The sequence below is a fragment of the Pseudophryne corroboree genome, chromosome 1, assembly GCF_028390025.1.
Source record: "Pseudophryne corroboree isolate aPseCor3 chromosome 1, aPseCor3.hap2, whole genome shotgun sequence".
NCBI lineage: Eukaryota > Metazoa > Chordata > Amphibia > Anura > Myobatrachidae > Pseudophryne > Pseudophryne corroboree.
Window position 1 is genome coordinate 379208394 of NC_086444.1, and position 21555 is coordinate 379229948.

The 21555-nt window shown below is 39.5% G+C and overlaps 2 protein-coding genes across 9 annotated transcripts in view; one reads left to right on the plus strand and one right to left on the minus strand.

The window, feature by feature from the left end:
* LOC134886538 (uncharacterized) overlaps window positions 1–13762 on the plus strand; it is a 417311-nt gene extending 403549 nt beyond the window's left edge. For 3 of the 5 annotated variants that reach the window (XR_010170633.1, XR_010170639.1, XR_010170651.1), the window contains 2 exons: window positions 12056–12135; window positions 12349–13762. The gene's annotated coding sequence lies outside the window, so the exon portion shown is untranslated. The remainder of the gene's footprint in view (window positions 1–12055; window positions 12136–12348) is intronic. The other 2 variants (XR_010170645.1, XR_010170657.1) reach the window with 1 other exon arrangement.
* RTN4R (reticulon 4 receptor) overlaps window positions 1–21555 on the minus strand; it is a 316821-nt gene that overhangs the window by 181036 nt on the left and 114230 nt on the right. The window lies entirely within an intron of this gene.

The window sequence follows — 21555 nt, forward strand, 5'->3', positions numbered from 1 at the left end:
GTGAACTACCGCACTGTACACTGGTTGATAAAGAGATAGTAGTATACTCGTAACAACTAGTATGACACTATGACGACGGTATAAAGAATGGAAAAAAAACCACGGTTAGGTGGTATATATTATAATAATAATACAATTATGGATGGACGGACTGCCTGCCGACTGCCGACACAGAGGTAGCCACAGCCGTGAACTACCGCACTGTACACTGGTTGATAAAGAGATAGTAGTATACTCGTAACAACTAGTATGACACTATGACGACGGTATAAAGAATGGAAAAAAAACCACGGTTAGGTGGTATATATTATAATAATAATACAATTATGGATGGACGGACTGCCTGCCGACTGCCGACACAGAGGTAGCCACAGCCGTGAACTACCGCACTGTACACTGGTTGATAAAGAGATAGTAGTATACTCGTAACAACTAGTATGACACTATGACGACGGTATAAAGAATGGAAAAAAAACCACGGTTAGGTGGTATATATTATAATAATAATACAATTATGGATGGACGGACTGCCTGCCGACTGCCGACACAGAGGTAGCCACAGCCGTGAACTACCGCACTGTACACTGGTTGATAAAGAGATAGTAGTATACTCGTAACAACTAGTATGACACTATGACGACGGTATAAAGAATGGAAAAAAAACCACGGTTAGGTGGTATATATTATAATAATAATACAATTATGGATGGACGGACTGCCTGCCGACTGCCGACACAGAGGTAGCCACAGCCGTGAACTACCGCACTGTACACTGGTTGATAAAGAGATAGTAGTATACTCGTAACAACTAGTATGACACTATGACGACGGTATAAAGAATGGAAAAAAAACCACGGTTAGGTGGTATATATTATAATAATAATACAATTATGGATGGACGGACTGCCTGCCGACTGCCGACACAGAGGTAGCCACAGCCGTGAACTACCGCACTGTACACTGGTTGATAAAGAGATAGTAGTATACTCGTAACAACTAGTATGACACTATGACGACGGTATAAAGAATGGAAAAAAAACCACGGTTAGGTGGTATATATTATAATAATAATACAATTATGGATGGACGGACTGCCTGCCGACTGCCGACACAGAGGTAGCCACAGCCGTGAACTACCGCACTGTACACTGGTTGATAAAGAGATAGTAGTATACTCGTAACAACTAGTATGACACTATGACGACGGTATAAAGAATGGAAAAAAAACCACGGTTAGGTGGTATATATTATAATAATAATACAATTATGGATGGACGGACTGCCTGCCGACTGCCGACACAGAGGTAGCCACAGCCGTGAACTACCGCACTGTACACTGGTTGATAAAGAGATAGTAGTATACTCGTAACAACTAGTATGACACTATGACGGTATAAAGAAAGAAAAAAAAATACCACGGTTAGGTGGTATATATTGTAATACAATTATGGATGGACGGACTGCCTGCCGAGTTCCGACTGCCGACACAGAGGTAGCCACAGCCGTGAACTACCGCACTGTACTGTGTCTGCTGCTAATATAGACTGGTTGATAAAGAGATAGTATACAATACATACAACAATGAATATACTACTATACTGGTGGTCAGGCACTGGTCACCACTAGTCACACTGGCAGTGGCACTCCTGCAGCAAAAGTGTGCACTGTTTAATTTTAAATTAATATAATATTATGTACTCCTGGGGGCTCCTGCTATAACAACCTGCAGTGCTCCCCAGTCTCCCCCACAATTATTATAAGCTTTGCCTTTTATACATTGATGTGCAGCACACTGGGCTGAGCTGAGTGCACACAGACTGAGTCACACTGTGTGACTGGCTGCTGCTGTGTATCGTTTTTTTTCAGGCAGAGAACGGATATAGCAGAGAACGGATATATATTAAAATAAATAAAAGTTAACTAACAACAACTGCACTGGTCACTGTGGTAAACTCTGTCTGACTCTGCACAATCTCTCTCTCTCTTCTAATCTAATTTCTAATGGAGAGGACGCCAGCCACGTCCTCTCCCTATCAATCTCAATGCACGTGTGAAAATGGCGGCGACGCGCGGCTCCTTATATAGAATCCGAGTCTCGCGAGAATCCAACAGCGTCATGATGACGTTCGGGCGCGCTCGGGTTAACCGAGCAAGGCGGGAGGATCCGAGTCTGCTCGGACCCGTGAAAAAAACATGAAGTTCGTGCGGGTTCGGTTTCAGAGAAACCGAACCCGCTCATCTCTATGTTATTGCATGTTCCTCATCTCTAAATAACCCTCTCTACATGTGCACATTATACTGTAGCTCTAAAATAATAACACCTTTTTCTCATGTTAGTAAAAATAAGCATAGGTTATTATCAAAAAGAGGGTAGGTCATCAGATTAGTATTAAAGGCTTAGAAATTGTAATATATCTGAGAACTAGGATGATGTATTTTGGTTGCATCCTCAGAGGTGGCTGCAGCATGGACGTTACCATGGAAGCCAGATGGAAGAGAAATCATTTGAAAGATACTAGAATTTCTGCAAAGAGCAGGATATTATAAAAAGCATGATTGAAAGAAAATGTGTACAAAATGTGAATAGATGTTGATACTAGTATAAATAACAATTATTCACCTGTTAAATAATATGCTAATGACCATTAATTATCTGGAACTTAATCTTCAAAGTTTCCCTAGTGTCTCTTAACACTTTTTTTTTTTTAAACATAATTAGGCTATTGTATAATACATAACTAAAACTAGAGTGCTACATAAAACATTTAGTGGGGGTGGGGGTGGGGGGAGGACGACGAGAACGTAATGTTTCTGCGAGATTAAACTTGGTGGAAGCAGCTTTGAATTTTCAGCGAGTTGGAATGTGAACTTGACGAATGTAATAGGTTGTAAGTTTGAGGCAACTCTCACTGGCATTCCAGCATGTTTCCAGCACATATCTGGAAGCACTCTATTTAAATATAAAAAAAAGTGTAAGGTCTCCCTTCTAATCTTTAGTGCTGTATCAAATCCCATATGGACATTAATCTGTCACTTGGTCAGGCCCTAAGGCTGGAGGCAGTTTGGGGCACCTGTACGCGGATCTCGAATACTGCGATCGGAAGTCAGCTCCGATCCGGCAGCTAAGCATGCAGCCAGCAGTAGGAGCGAGCAGCAGACAATGTAGGCAGCAAGCAGCAACTCAAATGGCCGATGGAGGGCTGCAGCGCATGCCCAACCACAGCAGCTCCTCTTCCATGGGCCTCAGCTTAGATAAAGCATCTTAGTAAGTTCATAAAGTTTCAATGAGGACCAAATCCAAGAATTTTAAATTTGTATTTTTTTATAACCTGACTTATGTTTTTGACAAGTGAATGATGTCACTTCCAGTTCAGGTCTGGAAGTACCACATTTCAGCACTTTCTTCAGCCTTATAATGATAGAATCCACACACAGGATACATTTAAGCCTTAAAGAAGAGACCTTGCATCTAGACAGGCGTTGGATACTTGTTCCTCTGAAACACTGGACTTGGTTTGGGTCATAACTTACAAATATCTGGAATGCTTGGAGCCTAAGCAGGGTATATCCGGAGGTACTCTGCTAAAACTACCTGCGACTCCTACATCTCCATTTGTTATGATTCACTCCTATTCCTACTGGTCTTTGATATGATTATATTTTTACACACTCCTTGCCATTAATATAAGCTATTTCAATTGTGTGTTTTTATATATTTATAATGATACCATTTTATTGCTTGTATTTCTATACATGCTGAATCAGCATTCAACGTGTTTTTTATCAAGTATCTATTCAATGTTATTACAATATTTGAACTGAATTAGTATCCATGAAATTTTAGAATAATTTTTCTGTTAATTATCATACATATACTTATGTATTGATACTCATTGTACTTGGAATGTGATCATATAGCATGCCACATTCAATCATTCATGTGGTACTCACTGGTAAGCGCCTATCACGTTATTTGCAGTTTGCAATCTTCCTAAAAGTTATTAAGGCTCATTTACAGTTAATTATCTCCAAAACTATTATAGCTTACAGAGCCGTAGTTTCAGTTCAAACCACAGACATTTTTTACAATGTTTTGCTGGTACCTAAAGAGTTCTAGATATGACAAAGAAACTAATTTAAAAAAAGTCAGATTAAGTCATATAAGGAGGACATTTAAATTGTTGATGCTTCTCAAAAGAGAAATTATATAAGTGAATGCAAAGAATACTGATGTTATTTGGAGGATACAAGAATGAAATTTAACTTCAAATGCATTATATGTGGCTGTATATATGGAAGAAAATGCAAGGAAATCTGTAGCGTCTTGATAAACACCATTTAAAATTGCTGATTTAACACAAAATTGTAGTTATAACTAAGTTTAAGATTGATAGAGCACCTGGTTCAGATTGTTCTATCATTGTGTGCCAAATGAGTTCAATTCAGTAAAATAGAAACTAGCAGTTGTAAAGTTCACTTTTCCAAGGTCAAAACATATTTTTGTTGTCAGTCATCAATTCCTGGTTGTCTATGTGTCTCAAAATATGATCTAGGTTACTGTACATGTAGACAGACCATCAGATTGTTCATTGTAGCACAGATTATTTTAAGTAATGAGTATGCTGTACTAGAAGTAACCTGATTGTTTGAGTAATTGTGTGTTGTCAGAGTTTTATCTGACAGGGACAGTGTCTTGATTAAGGGAAATGAGATTTAAATACTGGAAAGTGCAGCATCTCCTACCAGCACAGAGTGGAAATGTTAGGTTCATGTCACATGGATGAGGGAATACTATGTACAGTATATTAATGGATGCCTTTGCACCAAAATATTTGTAGATTTAAAATCGTTAACCAATTTTTGAAAAGGAAATAACATTTCTGCCAAGAAATTACAGACAAAGCACCTATCAGTATCAGCTGTGTGTTCCTGATCAGCCAATCAGACGCAGTTTGATAGTACTCCCGATAGTTATCATCATCATCATCATCATCATCATTATTATCATCACTGAGTATTTGCATCTGCAAATAATACAGGGTAGATATGCATATATGAGTCTTTGACTTAGTCTGCAGCCTCACTCTTCCATTCCTCCTTTTCGGGAGCATGCATGTATGTTAGATTCACTCAAATCTGCATAGGCGCATATGTGTGAGGCCTGTTTTCTGTGCATACATACAATATTACATATTTTGTACCTGTGGTACATTTATTATATTTCCTACTATTCCATCTCTCAAATTTCTATTTTTTGAAGTGCTAACTATCCACATTTTCAACCCCTCCTGCATGTGTGTTACACCCCCAGACCACCCTCAAACTTCCCTTAAGCATTTATCATGAGCTATTTAAATATCCCATTTACTCATCAACATTCCTCTTGTGTCTCTAAACTATTGTCTCTCACCCAGGGATGGGCAATAAGTGGCCATCCAGCTGCTGTAGTTCCACAAATCTCAGTATGCACTGCCAGAGTATTGCTACTTGGCCATGCTAAAACCATTGTAGGGGATGCATTGCCATAACTAAACATTTTGGTGCTCTATGCCAAAAAGAGAATTGGTCCCCCACCCTTACGAAGGAGGTATAGTCAAAAATAAAGGGGCGTGACTTTGTGGGGAAGGGGCATGGTCACAGAATAGTACCAATGCACATTACACCACACATTAGCGTCAGTTATTTACAATACACCACACAGTAGTCTAGTATATCTGTCCCTGCTATAATCATCCAGAAAATCATTTTTAAATAGAGCTGCTCTGGTGGGGCTTATCATAGCAGAGCAATGATATATAATAAATAGACCCCTCTTTATTTCCCCACTTCCCTCTCTCATTTCCTTCCTAAGTACTTTGCTATTCTTTAGATACCTCAAAACTTTCTAACCCACAATACAGAGGTGACAGGGACAGGGCAGTGGGGACAGAACAGAGGGGACAGGACAAAGGTGAAACACACAGAATAAAAGTGACAGGGCCAGGACAGAGGTGAAAGGGAAAGAATAAGGACAATGGTAACAGGGACACGACCATGATAGAGTGGCTAGAACAGAGGGGGCAGGACCAGGACAGGAGTGACATGGCCAGTACTGAGATAACATGGACAGTACGGTGGGGTCAGGAAAGAGGGGACAGGACTAAGACAGAGGGGACAGGAAAAGGACAGGGGTGACATGGCCAGGACAGAACAGAGGGGACAGGAGAGAGAGGTGTTAGGAACCGGAGAGAGGTGAATGGGCCACTACAGAGAAGACAGGGACAGTAGAGTGGGGAAGAACAGAAATGACAGGGCCAGGACAGTGTTGACTTGACCAAAATAGAGGTGACTCACTGGAGTCACTGCTGCTGGTTGCTGCTGTCCCACTTCAACCTGGGGTGGATTCTAATGCTGGAAACTGGGCTGGGCTGTCCAAGCTGCCTGGCTTGACATGTCCTGGACCAGCTCTCATCTCATTCAGTGCCCTCTACCCGAAACGGTGCATCTTATCGCGGCTCAGGGCACTGTGGGAGTGGGCTGGGGCTGGGAGAGATGTCATGACATCTCTCCCAGGAGATGCAGTGGCCAGAGATGGGGGAGATGGAGCATTTGGTTGGACAGCTGCAGCACTGCCCAGCTAGTTGTAATGTATGTAATGGTGCGCAGGGCAGAGAAGGAGCTGGGCATGCCGTACTGCTACATACAATACAGCAGGCAGCGCTGCAGCTAACGGTGGTGGGGCTGGGGCATGAAAGGACAATAGTATGGCCCTACGGGTGTTGATGGCAGGATCTCCACTGTGCTGTGTGCCAGTCACCATCGCCACCACCCTAGTTATGGTCCTGCTGGGATGTATAGTTCAACAGCAGATGAAGGGCCGCTTATTGCCCATACCTGCACTAACCTCTTCTCTCGACCTCTGCCAGTGGACTTAGGAGGACATTTACTAAGCAGTGAGAAGAGCAGAGAAGTGAGCCAGTGGAGAAGTTGACTCATCAACCAATCAGCAGCTCTGTATAATTTAATAGTATGCAAATTATAGATGTTACTTCAGTGCTGATTGGTTGCCATGGGCAACTTCTCCACTGGCTCACTTCCCCGCTCTTATCACTACTTAGTAAATGTCCCCTTAACGCTTCTACTCGTCATGACAACTGCCTTGATACTATTTTTACAGACCCTGTTCAGTTTTTGATTCCTTCAACACTACTCTCCCTCTCTTAGACCAGCACCGTATCACCTGCCATGCTTCTACCACCTTAACCTCTTTTTACACAAATTAAATGAAGAATCCACGTACTCACAAAATGTCAGTTGTATAAATTGTCAACAAATATAGCAAATCCAGGATCACAAATCCTCTTAATTAAAGCCCTTGGTAAAATTGCCACAGCTACTATTTCTTTTCAGCATAGGCCATAATTCCAGCTGTGGCACACTGAACAAACAAACTCCCTTCAAAAACGTCTCTATAAAGTTGAGTGTCTTTGGCAAAAGTCTCATACATCTCATAAGTCTGTCAACTTCCCCAACTCCTATCAAAATACTCTGTTCACTACTAAGCAAATGTACAGTACCTCCAAACTTTCATCTCCTCTGAGGTTTCTTAATACAAATGCTTCTGTGCTGCCTGATGTTTATTTGCGTCTCACATGGTCATGCCCCTATGTGATGTCCAAGATCCCCCCTTCACAGACTCCTTCATCATTGGTTAGTGAATGCAGCTACCTGACACACCCCATTATCCCCTTTTATATTTTGCACACAGCACAGAAGCAATCACATATCACATTCACATGTGATTGTCAGCAACTCTGGCATCTGTAACTATCCACCCCACATTCTGCGAGATTTACATATCATATTGTGACACTTGCTTTGCTGCAATGCAGCCGGCTCCACACAGAGAATAGGGGAAGAGCTGCAGCATGAGAGGTGGCCAGTATGCCATCCTGAGGTGATGTATGTTTACACTAACATAGTAACAATAATCCCCATATTTCAGTGTGGTCCAGATTAGGAGTTAAGAGTAAGCAGTAGATATTAGTGATATCTGCTGCTTTACCTATATAATGAGTTTCAAATAATCTGTGAGTGATGATGAATATGCCCTAAATTTCTCTGCACATTTTAGCTCTGCCCCACCTGCAGTGCAACATGGTTTTACCAAGGTGCATAATTACCCAACCAAGGGCACATCTAGAGAGGAGGATCCATCTGGGCCCCATCCTCTCTAGCCGGCAGCACCGTAGATCTGGGCACTAGGGTCACTAGGGGACCCTAGTGCTGTCTCAGAGTCTAGTGCGCATGTGCAGATCTCCGAGAAAATGGTGCTACAGCCATTTCCCCAGTGATTTCCTTAATGCACATGCGCAAAACACTGGTAAAATGGGGCCATACTGTTGCTGATGAGGGATTCTGGATGGTAAGCATTGGAAAAAATTTGAGCAGGATGTGCGGTGAGGGCTCCCCTGGACCCCGGGGGCTTGTGTACCCTACACACACTGCACTCATTATAAATATACCAGTGTATCCATCTCAGAATCAACTCCACTAAGTTTAAATTGTGAATGTGTGTAAATTCTTTATTGTGCAATAGTATACCTATACTAAAATGGATTATATATATCTTTCTGCCATCGTAGACCTACTCTGAGAAGATTTAAAAAAAGAAACAATGAAAAATGTCTCTAAAAAATACATAAATGCTACATTTAATCTTACAATATGGATGCACACATGCAAATATGTACACAAACAGCTTTAAACTAAAGACTGTAGTTGACATCTGTTCACAACACATTTGAGGTGATAAAATATTATATGAGCTTTATAAATAATAGGTTTCATGACACTTTAATAGATTTTGTCTGCTGAAGTGGAACATTTTAGAAATAATTATTATTCCCCAAATACTCTAGAAAGGATTTATATTCAAAGTTATAATTTCTTCATCTTTTGATTATAAATTCATAAGAATTTACGTGTCCAGTTTTGTCACTTAGCATCTGGGGCTGAAAGTGTTTACTCCCAAATACATATATTCTGCATTTTACTCGCCAATTAGGAATACACTGACAGTTTTCTCAATTGTAAGATTAGTATATGCAAACATATATTAAACATAAATGCTCTATTTTTTTATTATAAATGAAAAAACAAAAGCAAATAATATTCTATAATAATACATTATATAATTGGGCGATGATTTGCTAATATACACCTAAAAAATTCTTGTGCAATAAATGTCTCACAGGTCACATTATTAATTGATGGAATATAATTGCAGGTGGGAAATTGAAAAAAGCCAGCAGCTGCTGGGTTTTGGTATTGGATTACAGGACAGAAAATGAGACACAGTGATTTCTATAGAAATCGCACATCCAGAGCAAGTCATATTTTTCCTAAAATTTTTGTTTTTTAGGAAAATTCAGCAGGACTTGCTCTTTGCACCTCAGCAGCTGCCTCACCCACGAGGACTAATTAAGCAACTGGAAGTTTCCAATTATCTTAACTAGTCAGTAATTACTCACCTCACAAAGCAGGGTCTTCTATCTTCTTCCAGCGCCTGGAGCTGGTCTTCTGTAGCATCGATGAGTATGTAGTCTGTGTGTTTGAAAGTGAGTGTATGTGTAAGTGTGCATGACTGTGTGTGTCATCCCCCCTGGATCCCACTGCAGGGAGAACTAGATTACATCTCCCAGCAGCCCTTGCATCTCCCAGCACCCCTGGAGCCTCCCAGCAGCCCCCTCCCTAATGGCAAGATAGAGGGGAGACCACTGGGAGACCAGGAGGCCACTGGAGAGCACTGGACAGGTATTATTTTTTTTAAATTGTATTTTTTTCAAGTGCCACTGAGTTTTCTGCTATGAAAACCCTGCAACCATTTTTTTTTATTGGATACTCTGTGTATCAGGGACACACATACCCGTAGTAATCCAAAACTGGGAGCGAACAAGATTTTTTTTTTACCTCACTAGACCTTGCACTCAATTGAATTCCATCCTTAAAGTGTTTCAGTTGATTTCAAAATACATATTCTTACCAACCAAGGTCTTCACTTTAATGATCAATAATATTTGAGAAAAAAAGAGAAAATGTGGTACTGCAGAATGCAACAATCATGAAATCTATGGTTTTAGTATTTCCTGAATCCCTACAGAGTTCATCATAAGGAACTGGAAAACTATGGCACATCTGTAAATATTTAATCTGGAACTGATAATATCAGTATGAGAAGTACAGTTGTTATGGAGGCCACCAAGAGACATATGGAAACTCTCACAGTTACAGTGTTCAATGGCAGAGATGGGATAACCTAAGATGGGATAGCAAACCCAATAAAAACATTAAATTAGATGGCTTTTGTGTTATTCTAAACTATGCAATCTTTTACAGCTTCTTGTTATTTCCATATCTCACTTGTTCCAAAATATAATAGTTTCAACTTTCTAAGCCAATAAGACTTGAATAAAAAAGGGCAAAAATCTGAGAAACATGAAAGAGCAAGCTGAGCTTCAAGGAACAGGTAAACAGGCAAACAATGTAAGTCAAGGCAGTCTGAGTCAGTACCAGCTGTCAATTCAAGATCAGAGACAAACAGGTATAGTGGAGAGCATTCAATATCATCAGCACAAGGTGTGTTAATTTCCTGCTTTATATACCCACAGCCTGTAACAAGCCTTCCTCGTTGTGGCCTGGAAGTGGGCAGAGAGGAGGGACTGTTCAGAAAATCAAGTATACGAGAAGAGCAAAAACCTAAACAAACTAATGTACTATTGGCTCTCTTTGAAAAAGCTCCCAGACAGGAGTGAAACGGGTTAGAGAATTACCTGTTGCAACATTTGTTCTTTGCATTGCATTACACACCTCAGCTTCCCGAGCCACCACCAACCTCTCTGCCGCTTCCCGGACATCGGGGGCCCCATCTGCCTATACGCCATCGTCAGTGTACCGGAGCTGCAGCCAGATACTATAACTGCACCCTAGTTGCACCACATGGAGACGCACCCCAGATGCTGATGTAGCAAGCCGGTTGGCAGTTGAGAGGGTCATTACTATTGCACTATCCAGAAGCTGTGATGTGGACACAGCCAATATTGTGTGTGTCACAAGGAGACTTGATGCCATTAATTTGCATGGATTACAACATCACAGCTATTATTGCCTCCTATTCAGGTACTAGCAGCACCAATTATATACAATTTTGGTCACATTGATTTCATATATAAAAGGCCAATTTCCAGACTGGATTATGAATTGGAAAGCTAAAACCAACATGTGGGCCCTATAGGAGCTCCTCAACAACAAATATATATTCACCTGTGTGGAAAGGACACCTCACATATGACAGTGGTCATTTGTAAAGAAACTCTTCTGTAATCATAATAGACCAGCCTTATATGTTTTGTTATTGTATTATTGTTAATGTTGTTATTGTGTTTTTGTGTACAAACGGTTGCGACAATTTTTATGTGTACATTTATTGAATAACAGACATAAAAACATTAAGTCTGTACAAAATAAATAAAAAGATCTGTCTTTTTTATTATATGATTAGTCCTATGCTGTATTTTGTGCACATGTCAGACTACATGGTGATAAAGATTAGTGCATGCTCCCACTAAACTGAAGTTCTCTTCTTATACATCAACCGTCAGGTTGATATGTAGAATATTGTTCATATGTTCACAAACATGTAGAGAGTTTTTTTCTGCTGCTGTGATTGAATAATAACGTTTTTTCAATATATGATTAATATTTTTTGTATTAACCAGCACCTAGCTGTTTTTGTTTTCTTACTGTACATTCAGTGTAGCCTAACTGGCTAGAGTGCTGGCCTCAAGTTCACGGGGTCCTGGGATCATACCCTGAGAAGCACATCAGTACTTTGTATTACAGGATCATTCTTCTAACAGTTGGCCCTATATTGTTTTTCTCTTTTGATTTTGGACCTTCACAATAATTGCTCCCCTGCTGAAAATATTAATCATTAATATGGGTCATTGTTCAAGTGTAACTGTTCAGTACTTTGAGTTCACTGTGACTATATTTTTTTGTCAAACTCACATTACAGGTGAAAGCTGAATACATTGGACAACCATGTCAAAGCAAAAGATTACCAGGACAGCCAGAAAAGTACATCCCAAATTACCAGTAAAGTATAAATTTAGCATTACATTGCAACAACTGTTGTACTGTGCGTCTTGGTGGGGATTCTATATAGTGGGAATTACTCTGATAAATGTCAATTGCCACATGCATCGTGTCTTCGCTAAACACAGTTTCTATGCATTGATGCCCTTTAAAAATGTGAACAGTATTTTATGCATCCATGGAATCTCTCCTTTTATTTCATGTTCTCATTAGAAACACTGAATACCATGGATAGATACAGCAGAACATAAGAAGCCAGAACAATGAAAAACAAGGACAACACCTATTTGCAGGGATTTACCACACTTATTAGTCTATAACAGTGATCACCAATCCATAGCTCGCAAGCTTCTGTCTGAGGGCGCAGCATCAGATCACTCTGTGACACCATCAGCCATCTGAGTGACTCTCAGTTTCTGAAGCCCAGCTGCCGCTGCTCCTTCAATGAGGCCAGGGAATCTGCATTGGAAGACTGAGAGCCTGGCCTTGGCACTACCACAAAACAGAGTTAACACATCTCTGTTTTGTGAAACAGATCCCATCGCTGGCACCAAACGGTTGCAGACTGTCAATCACTTGACATCTGCAGTATTACTGCACGCAAGGACGCAGGACCCATACTGCACATGCGCAGATTTCCTATAATCGGAAAACTGCCCGAAACCTTCTACTATTCCCACACCTGACTCAGACCCATAGATTTCCAGTAAAAGATTTTGTAATGTGGTACACTAGAAATATTATTTACTGTATTTAACTGAAGTGTGTTTGTTTTACGTTTGCTAAAATCTAGACAAATGGAGATACGCATGGCTGAACACATATAGAATATCAAAAAATGTCTGAGTACACATTCATGGTCAGCCTATTTCACAGAAATCCAGAAATGTTCAGAGGTGTCAGTAAAAAAAATGTTGGAGTGAATCCAATTAATTAAACCCTAGTGGTAAGCCAATAAAGCTGTAATGAAATGGGGTTTTAAACTCAAGACTTTAGCCAGGTGGCTTAAATTCTGGGATAGCTCAGAAGAGAAAAACCATTTCATGGAACCTAATAGCTGAAGAAATCCAGTACAAGACCATATTGCAGATAACCACTATCTCCATGAACATAAAGAAGTTTAAAGATTATATTAACTCCATGTTGAAGATGACACACACAAAAAATGAATTGGAAAGCATACAGTATAGCCTAATTATTTACTGTTTATACTTAAGCAATTTGTTGGGATCTTATGCCATGCCTCAAATAATCTTTTCTTCTCCTCATATCAATATATTACTTTCATTACCGCTTGAGAATCCCTTCTTCTCAAGCTCTATTCGCTGTTTTACGTGCTGTAGATAAATCAGTATTTTACCCCTCATGTTTGAGAATCACAATCAATGGAATGACTGAAATGATTTACTGCCAACTAACATATACTCTTTTCAGTCGTTCCACCGTGTTTTTCTGTGATTAATTTACAAATGAAATCATTAAGTCACGTTAAACTGTACTTTAAAATATTTCCCTTTATCACAATATTTAGTCTAAAAAAATTGACAAGCTGCTGACAGATTTGTTATTGTATGATACAGTTTTCACATAAACAAATAATAATCTGTTCTCTATTGATGTATTAGCTAACAAGGTAAAACATATTTGGCTTTTTTCAATAAATAAATAAATAAATGATTAAATAAATAAATAACAATACTAATAAGAAATAAACAAAAATGAACTTTTTTGTTTGTAAAACATTACAGGGTTGAATAAATGATGTATCAACTATTTAAACAAGTTAAATACTTTTAAAGCAAATATGTATGCATGTAAAGGAGCTTCTACATTCAATACATACATCAGAGTGGTTCATTTACATATACTAAAGGACCTGATTTAGAGTTTTATGCATTTGCATTCCAAAAATTGTGATCTTTTATGTGTATTTTGCATCTTAGGAATTTTGACATATTTAAAAGATACAGTATGTAATAGTACTAACGTGATATACATAATTCAATGCTGTTGTAATAACATTTATATAGGAAGAAAATCACGCAATCTAAAAATTAAATGAATGGGGTATCTCAGAAATATGAGCTTGACCAATGCTTGCTCTATGAACATTTATAAACCCAAAATTCTTTACACATTATCTTACAAATTATTTACAGCACAAACATAATAATACAATATGAGGAATATTGAAATATTACTTCTACAAAAATGTACAAAATGAAATTCCTGACCTTAAAATCTCCAACCCAATAGTAACAAATGAAATAGATCTTTAGAATTCCCTCACTTTACGCCCTTCCTCTTGTTCATTTCTATATCTAGGACTATCTGTAAACATTATAAGTTATAGCAGTGGTTCCCAAAAGTGGCCCTCAAGGCACCCCAACAATCCAGGTTTTAAGGATGTCCATGCTTAGGCACAGGTGACTTAATTTGTACTCCAGTTTGATTACACTATTCAGGGGCGTCTGTAGAGAGGAGGGGTCCCGTGTGCAGACTCCGTGTGTGGGCTCCCTTCTCTCCCGTAGCCGTTGCGCCGCTGCTAGCACTCTGAGCGCTGTAGACTCTGGCACAGTGCCAGAGTCTACAGCGCATGCGCAGGACTCTGAAAATGGTGGCTGCACCATTTTTTCGGAGTCCTGCGCATGCACTGTGCCAGAGTCTCTAGTGGTCAGTGCTCTTGCAGCGGCGCGACGGCTACGGGAGAGGAGGGGGCCCACACATGGTCAGCGATGGACTCCGGAAAGGTAAGTATAGGAGAAATGGGTGCATTGTGTGCCCTCCCAGAACTCAGTGGCCCGTTTGCACCGCACACACTGCACCCATTATAGAAATGCCAATGCATCTATGCCCAAACAGGGATATCCCTAAAACCTGGACTATTGGGGTGCCTTGAGGATTGTGTTTGGGAACCACCAAGTTAAGGTAAAACACGGTCTGTGTGAGGGGTTATAATTTCAGTAAAATTAAACTATCAAGATTAAGGGGGGCATTTATCAAAATGAAGAGAGAGATAGAGAGATAAAGTAGAGGTAAAAAAAAAGCACTAACCAATTAGCTCCAGGGCCGTCTTTTCGTATGGGCTCAATGGGCTCTTGCCCAAGGGCCCCAGGAGTATAAGGGCCCTAGGCTGATAGCTGAGGGTCCCCTCTTTCCAGAGGTACCAGATTTTTGAAAATCGGCCATAGGGAACCAGAGATATCGAACTTCAAAGCAGTGGTCCCCATCCAAGCCTGTTAATTGCTCTTCCCAGCCAGATATCTCAGGTTCTGTATGACTTAAGAGTTTTCTGAGGGTACAGTTCAAAAGCTGGGACTCTCCACTTTCGGTGGACACTGGCAGATTTTCTCTACTATGCCCAGAACCAGAGATATCAGCCTTCAAGTAGCTGGTCCCTGCTCCAGCTCCACACGCCTATTATGCAGTTTTATATATTCATTGGTGGATTGCTCTGGCTCCTGAACTCTGATCCCCAAGTCCCCAGTACCTCCTGACAGGTGAGGCACTCTAATATTTTATCCCATTCAGAGCTAAGAAATCTTTTTCCAGGAACTTGAGATATCTGCAGTCAAGCAAGCTGCTCTCTCACCAGAAAATGATGAATATTAAGCCCACTCCACTATCGACCCCTCCCTTACATATTAAACACCCCCTACCACCCTGAAAGTCATGTACCGAGGCCCCTTCATTCATCCCAATGCCACCTTCTACAGTTTAGTGTTCTCCCTCCCTCCCCATCTGTGCAGTAAAGCAGTAATTAGCAGAAATTACTGCTCCAGGTCTTATATGCTGAGCAGAAGATAGAACACCCCATACCGCCCGTGGTACATCAAAGCTGCCGCTGATAGCATTCCCCCCTGGAGGATGGGTAGGGGCCCCAGTGCATTGCTGTGCCCAGGGGCCCACACTGCTGTTAAGATGGCCCTGATTAGCTCCTCATTTTTCAAACATAGCCTGTAAAGTGAGAGATGCTGATTGGTTAGTACTTTATATATCTCCATTTTAACTCACTTCATGCTTTGATAAATAACCCCCTTAATGATTTAGATGCCAAATTAGTATTGAGACTGGAACAAGGGAACTCAATAAGGAAAACTTAAGTGTATATTTGCAAGTGCTAGCAGTTTTGGAAGGGGAATTGGAAAACTGGAGTTCTTCACATTTGAGTAGCACAACTTGACTGGTGCAGCCGTAACTTGGTTGGATAATTCACGTCTGGACTATTAATATTCATGATTATACTTTCTCTATGAATTATAGGAAGAATAGCAAAGGTGGCAAAATGCATATTTTAGAAGTGTTCTGAAAGGGACTATGAAATTAATAATAAAGTTCTTGATATCATGAATACATCACCTTGACCAGCTGGCTCACATTTTGTGAGTACTCAGAGAGCTTAGATTTGATATTGTAAAGCAACAGAATGGAAAGTTACCAATTCACAGAGGACTCTGACTGGCAACCATAAGCCAGTAAAACCACATACAGTACTGAGAGGCCATTATGAGAAAACATTGAACACACTGGTTTAGAAAACAATATAGTCAGCACAACCAGCATGGATTTATCAAAGACAGATCTTGTCATACAAATCTATTTGAATTTGGGGATATGGCTTGAATGCCAAACTTGGTGTATGCTTCCCACTATAAATCCACAGACATCAGAATATTTTCCCCTACTCAAAAATAAATTGGCAATTAGGATTACTTGAGAAATCTTCCACACAGATTTCAAATACTCTCTAATTATAAAATCTGTCAATCTGCATTAGTTTGGTGCATACTCAGCTATATTTGAAAACAATATTTAAAGTTTGTCTGCAAACACAAATAATGTACCTTAAGAGGAAACAAACAAAACTAAACACCTTGCAAATCTGCTAATCTAGTACACTTATTTACACCAAGAGCTAACACTACTGAGAGGGGTCTTTTACCAGGACTCACAAAAGTTGGAAACTCTTCCAAGTCCAACACAACAGGGTAAGTCTCCAGACCCTGATGGTTCCTTATCACTTCTAACTATGTAGATAAATTATTTATACTGATAGCAGAAATTACTGTACTTGGACTTTCTAGATTATTCTAAATCATTTGTGCCAAATGCCTTACCTTTTGTTTGCTGTATAATCTAGGAGAGGCCGACATCTCTAAATGGCAGCATCATTAATTATAAAATCTCTATTCAGGGAAGTGGCACAGATCTCACATGCTAACAATTCAGTATTGTTAACAAGATGGAAGAGCTGGTCTTCTTGCATTACAAACTGATCTCAGTACATAATGCCATTAAAAAAAAGCACATTTTACATCTTGGAAGACAGGTAAAGGTGTGACGACATCAAAATCTTAGGAATTCTATAGTAAGAATTCAGAGCAAGATCTTTATATTGACCACATCAGCAGAAATATAAACACATATCAGAACCTACTCCGAGGGACATTCTTGTAAGGATGCATAAGGATGCATTTTTTTCATATCAAAGAACCAATTGTGAGCCGTCAGGCACTCAGAAATTGTTCCCATATACTGTCATATGGTACTTTTAGTACTTTGTGCCAAAAGTTGGTTATTATAATGTTAAATTAAATTATATGTTACTCTATGAAGTACTACACATTGAACCATTACCTCATACTGTGCTCTGTGTCAGTAACACTAGTCATCATAGGTGGACTATTTCTGTTTCTACTTTAGTAACCATGCCACTGCATATATCCCACTATTACCCCCAACCCTGCAGACACACTAAATACATTTAATTATTACTTTCTGTATTTTATGGCAGTCAGGGAGATGTTGAAATTCATAACTTTCCACTTAGCACCCTTGTTAGAGTCCTGTGTTATGGTTAATTTATGTTCTATTAATGCATGGTGAGGCAACTCCTCTAAAATGTATAGACTAGCATTAATACCTTGCATAAACAAAAAGGAAATGTAATAGTGGTTTAAGAGGGCCACTTTTCCTCACATACTCTCCTTTTATACAGATAATCACTTTCTTCTTTGTTATACGGCTAAAGGGTCATTTAAGTTTAATGGAGTGGATATATTATTTATTCATTTAAAAAGGCCCCATAACAGGCTACCTCTAGATTCCCAAGGGTTTTACACTGCATAATAAAAATACACCTAATTACTTTCAACTTTCATTTTTGAGCTAGCCAAACTAATTCCTGACCCCACCTTACCTACATTGAATCCAGTCAAGTAATTTTCTTCACGTAACTTCAATCCCAGTTTTAGGTTTCTCTTTCTTAAGCATTTTCTAATACTAAGACATAGAGAGTGTCCTCACAGGACAACACTTTACAAATGCCACTTAATACTTTGCTGACAAACAGAAAAAATGCACAGGAGCTACCTCCTTCTTGTACTGTATATCTAGATGTTTTAATCATTTGGATATTATGAAACTAGGAAACAGTCCTACAAGACTACCCAGATATTTGCCATGCCAATCTAAACATTGTTGGTGTAACTACAATGAGGGATATTATACATATCTTTTTGAATGGCCTATCTCTCCGTTGGTTATGTTGGGAAATCCACAACGTTATAAAATACAGTATGTTATACTTGCAGATCTGGCACCTTCTTCAAGTCTAGTACTGCTCCATCATTATCCACCACAACTACAGAGTATTGGAAAACCCCTCCTATTCCGCCTTTAAGAAAATGGTAACTAAAATTCAGAACAGTTGTGATATGGATGTGACTGCACTGAAATACTCAACTTCAGCTTTTTAACCTCTCATGAAGTGGTCTCCAGTACTACAGTATGTCATGTTTCTACTCTGACCGGCTCTCATCAACTGGCAGAAGCCTTAGGCAAGCACCCAACTGTACTGTATGTTGTCAAAAATAATGAAAATGAAAAAAGTGTCATCAAAAGTATTTATACCTGTACCTAGTCTTAGGCTATGTAGCAGGTCCCGGATATGAACTTGCATGGTTAATTCTCATATTTACTCTGACTGATGGTATGTGATTTAAGTGAAGCATGTGTGCAGCCGAGACAAGTGGAGTGTATGGCTTACAGTGCATATTGGGACAGTTAAGAGATTGTGAGAAGTGTAGGTGTGAGTAGGGTCAGCACTAATGAAGAGGTGTTTTCAGAAAGTGTTTAAAGACTTGAGTGTGGGACAGAGTCGACCTCTGTACTCACAGCAGTGATCTCGCCCTTACTATACTTGCCCTATGTTGAAACATCTCCTGGTTCCAACTATGTAATGTAAAGAGTAGTGAGTGTGAGATGCTCCTGAGCCTCTATAAGGTCCTGTCTTCATGTGCATGGTAGAATGGACAGGCACATTGTGTAAATTATGGCTTTTGACCAACTGTACTTGAGACCCTGTATGAAGAGTGCCAAATAAGGTAACAATTTAGGTTCTAGATGAGTTATTAGGAAGGGACAAGAGAGAAGGGATTTGTTGAGGCATTTGTGGTGAACTTATGGTCGGTGTCAAGAAAAGAGGGTTGTGGCCTGTTTATTGCTCCTAAATACTAAGGTGAGGGGTCCTTGCATCAGTACCAGAAATGCACATGCTGATCCCATTAAAAACCAGTAGAAATCTTCATGCAAAGAACATAAAAAGCACTAAATATGAGGAAACCTACTGTATACTGAGAAATGTTTGGTGAGATATGGAGGGAAATGTAATAACCTGTGACTTGCATGCATTGGCAAGATTCCAGCAAGTCTGACCATTACACAATGTTTTGCAGTGCCAATTATTTAAAAGGCAAAACCGTGTTTTGCCATTTAAATGATTGCCACTTTAATATACTGTGCAGACTCAACGGAACAAAGATGATTCTTGCAAGATGCAGGCTATAATATTCTCACCCTGATGTCTGATGTCTAACCTAATCTGAAGGTCCTTTATGATTTATTTCTTAAGTATTTATTATGGTGAGCATTGTAATTATTCCCCATCTACAAATATGCATATAATATAAATATAAAAATGAAATAGCTGCCTAAAGTAATACTGACAGATAGTGATAAAAACAAATAATTAAACCCACACTGAAAGGTGCTGAATAAGCACTACTCTGAAATATGCCACAGTCTCCTTATAATTGATTTCAGATCTGTCATCGTATTTTGCAGGTATGCATACATTTTACAATGCAATAAAAGCCGTGATAGGACAAGACCCAGAAGCAGTTAACTGTTGAGACATCCTTTGAAATGCAAACTAATTATGATCATAGACACCCTGTGGCACATAATATTACAAAGGAATTGACTGTTATTAGCATTAAATATGCATTGTAGATGTAATATTGATTCAGCAGGCTTTCACAAGCTAATGGCTATTCTCCGCCCGCATTTTCAAAATTCACCTGCAAAATGCTTCTGAAAATAAACTATACAGTATAATATCAAAGCAATCAGAAGAGGAGACATTTCCATTAGCATCTTAACTCTGACCACTGATGTCTATCTAGTGACCCAAGCACATTAAGATGAATACGGCATAACTTTCTTGTCTGTACAGTAGCAACATCAAGGGCTATCTGAAAATCTTTGCCATGTGGTCAAGCACAAGGCTTAGGTGCCATGAGTTCTGGCCAACTATTGGGTTTAGGTAAACACAGGTCCCCAGGTTTTGCTACAGAAATTGATTTTTGCTGACAGCAAATAGTCTTGCCCTTTACTGTATATTAATGGGGCATTGGCGGCTCCTACCTGTTTGGGTGAGGAAGGCTGCCCATACTGCAGTCTGGATGGCGCCGTGGTATGGACTATTGCTAGAAATAAGGAGTCAAACTGTTTAGTAAGCATTAAAGCAGCATTGTATGTTAGTAATACCATTCTCAGGTGGCATTACCATAACAGCAGCATTTTATTTAATGCAGTACTGTTTCAATTACATATATTTTTATTTTTTTAAATAAAAGTTATTATAATGTAGCTACAATGTTCTCCAGTGCCACTTCTTCTACTGAACTGCTGTTTAAATCCCCCACTGCATGTCCCAAGTAATAACAAGAGCCAAGCAGGAGAGTATTTATAAACAGCTTGTTTCCTTGGCAGAAGAAGTTAGATAGTGGGCTGCTTGGTGCAGGGTAGTTTGTGGCAGATTTGCTGAAGTTTCTCCCTACCACGCACTCTAAAGAATGTACAGTGGTCTCATTTCCATTAGGAAATAAATGCTCTTGGCCACCAGAAAGTGTGAGGGGAAATTTACTAACAATCGTCTTGGTGCTATTTGCCAATCTTTTGCGATAATACCGCAATTTAGCAAATCATGAATTTACTAAGGACCAGTTCGTATGGAAATCGCAAGTGAAATGCGACTTCACACTCTAAATCATGGAAAATAGCCATTGCAAAAAACATCGTTAAAATAAATGTTTTGCCAATGCAAATCATAAATTTACTAAGAATTGTTTTTGCTAA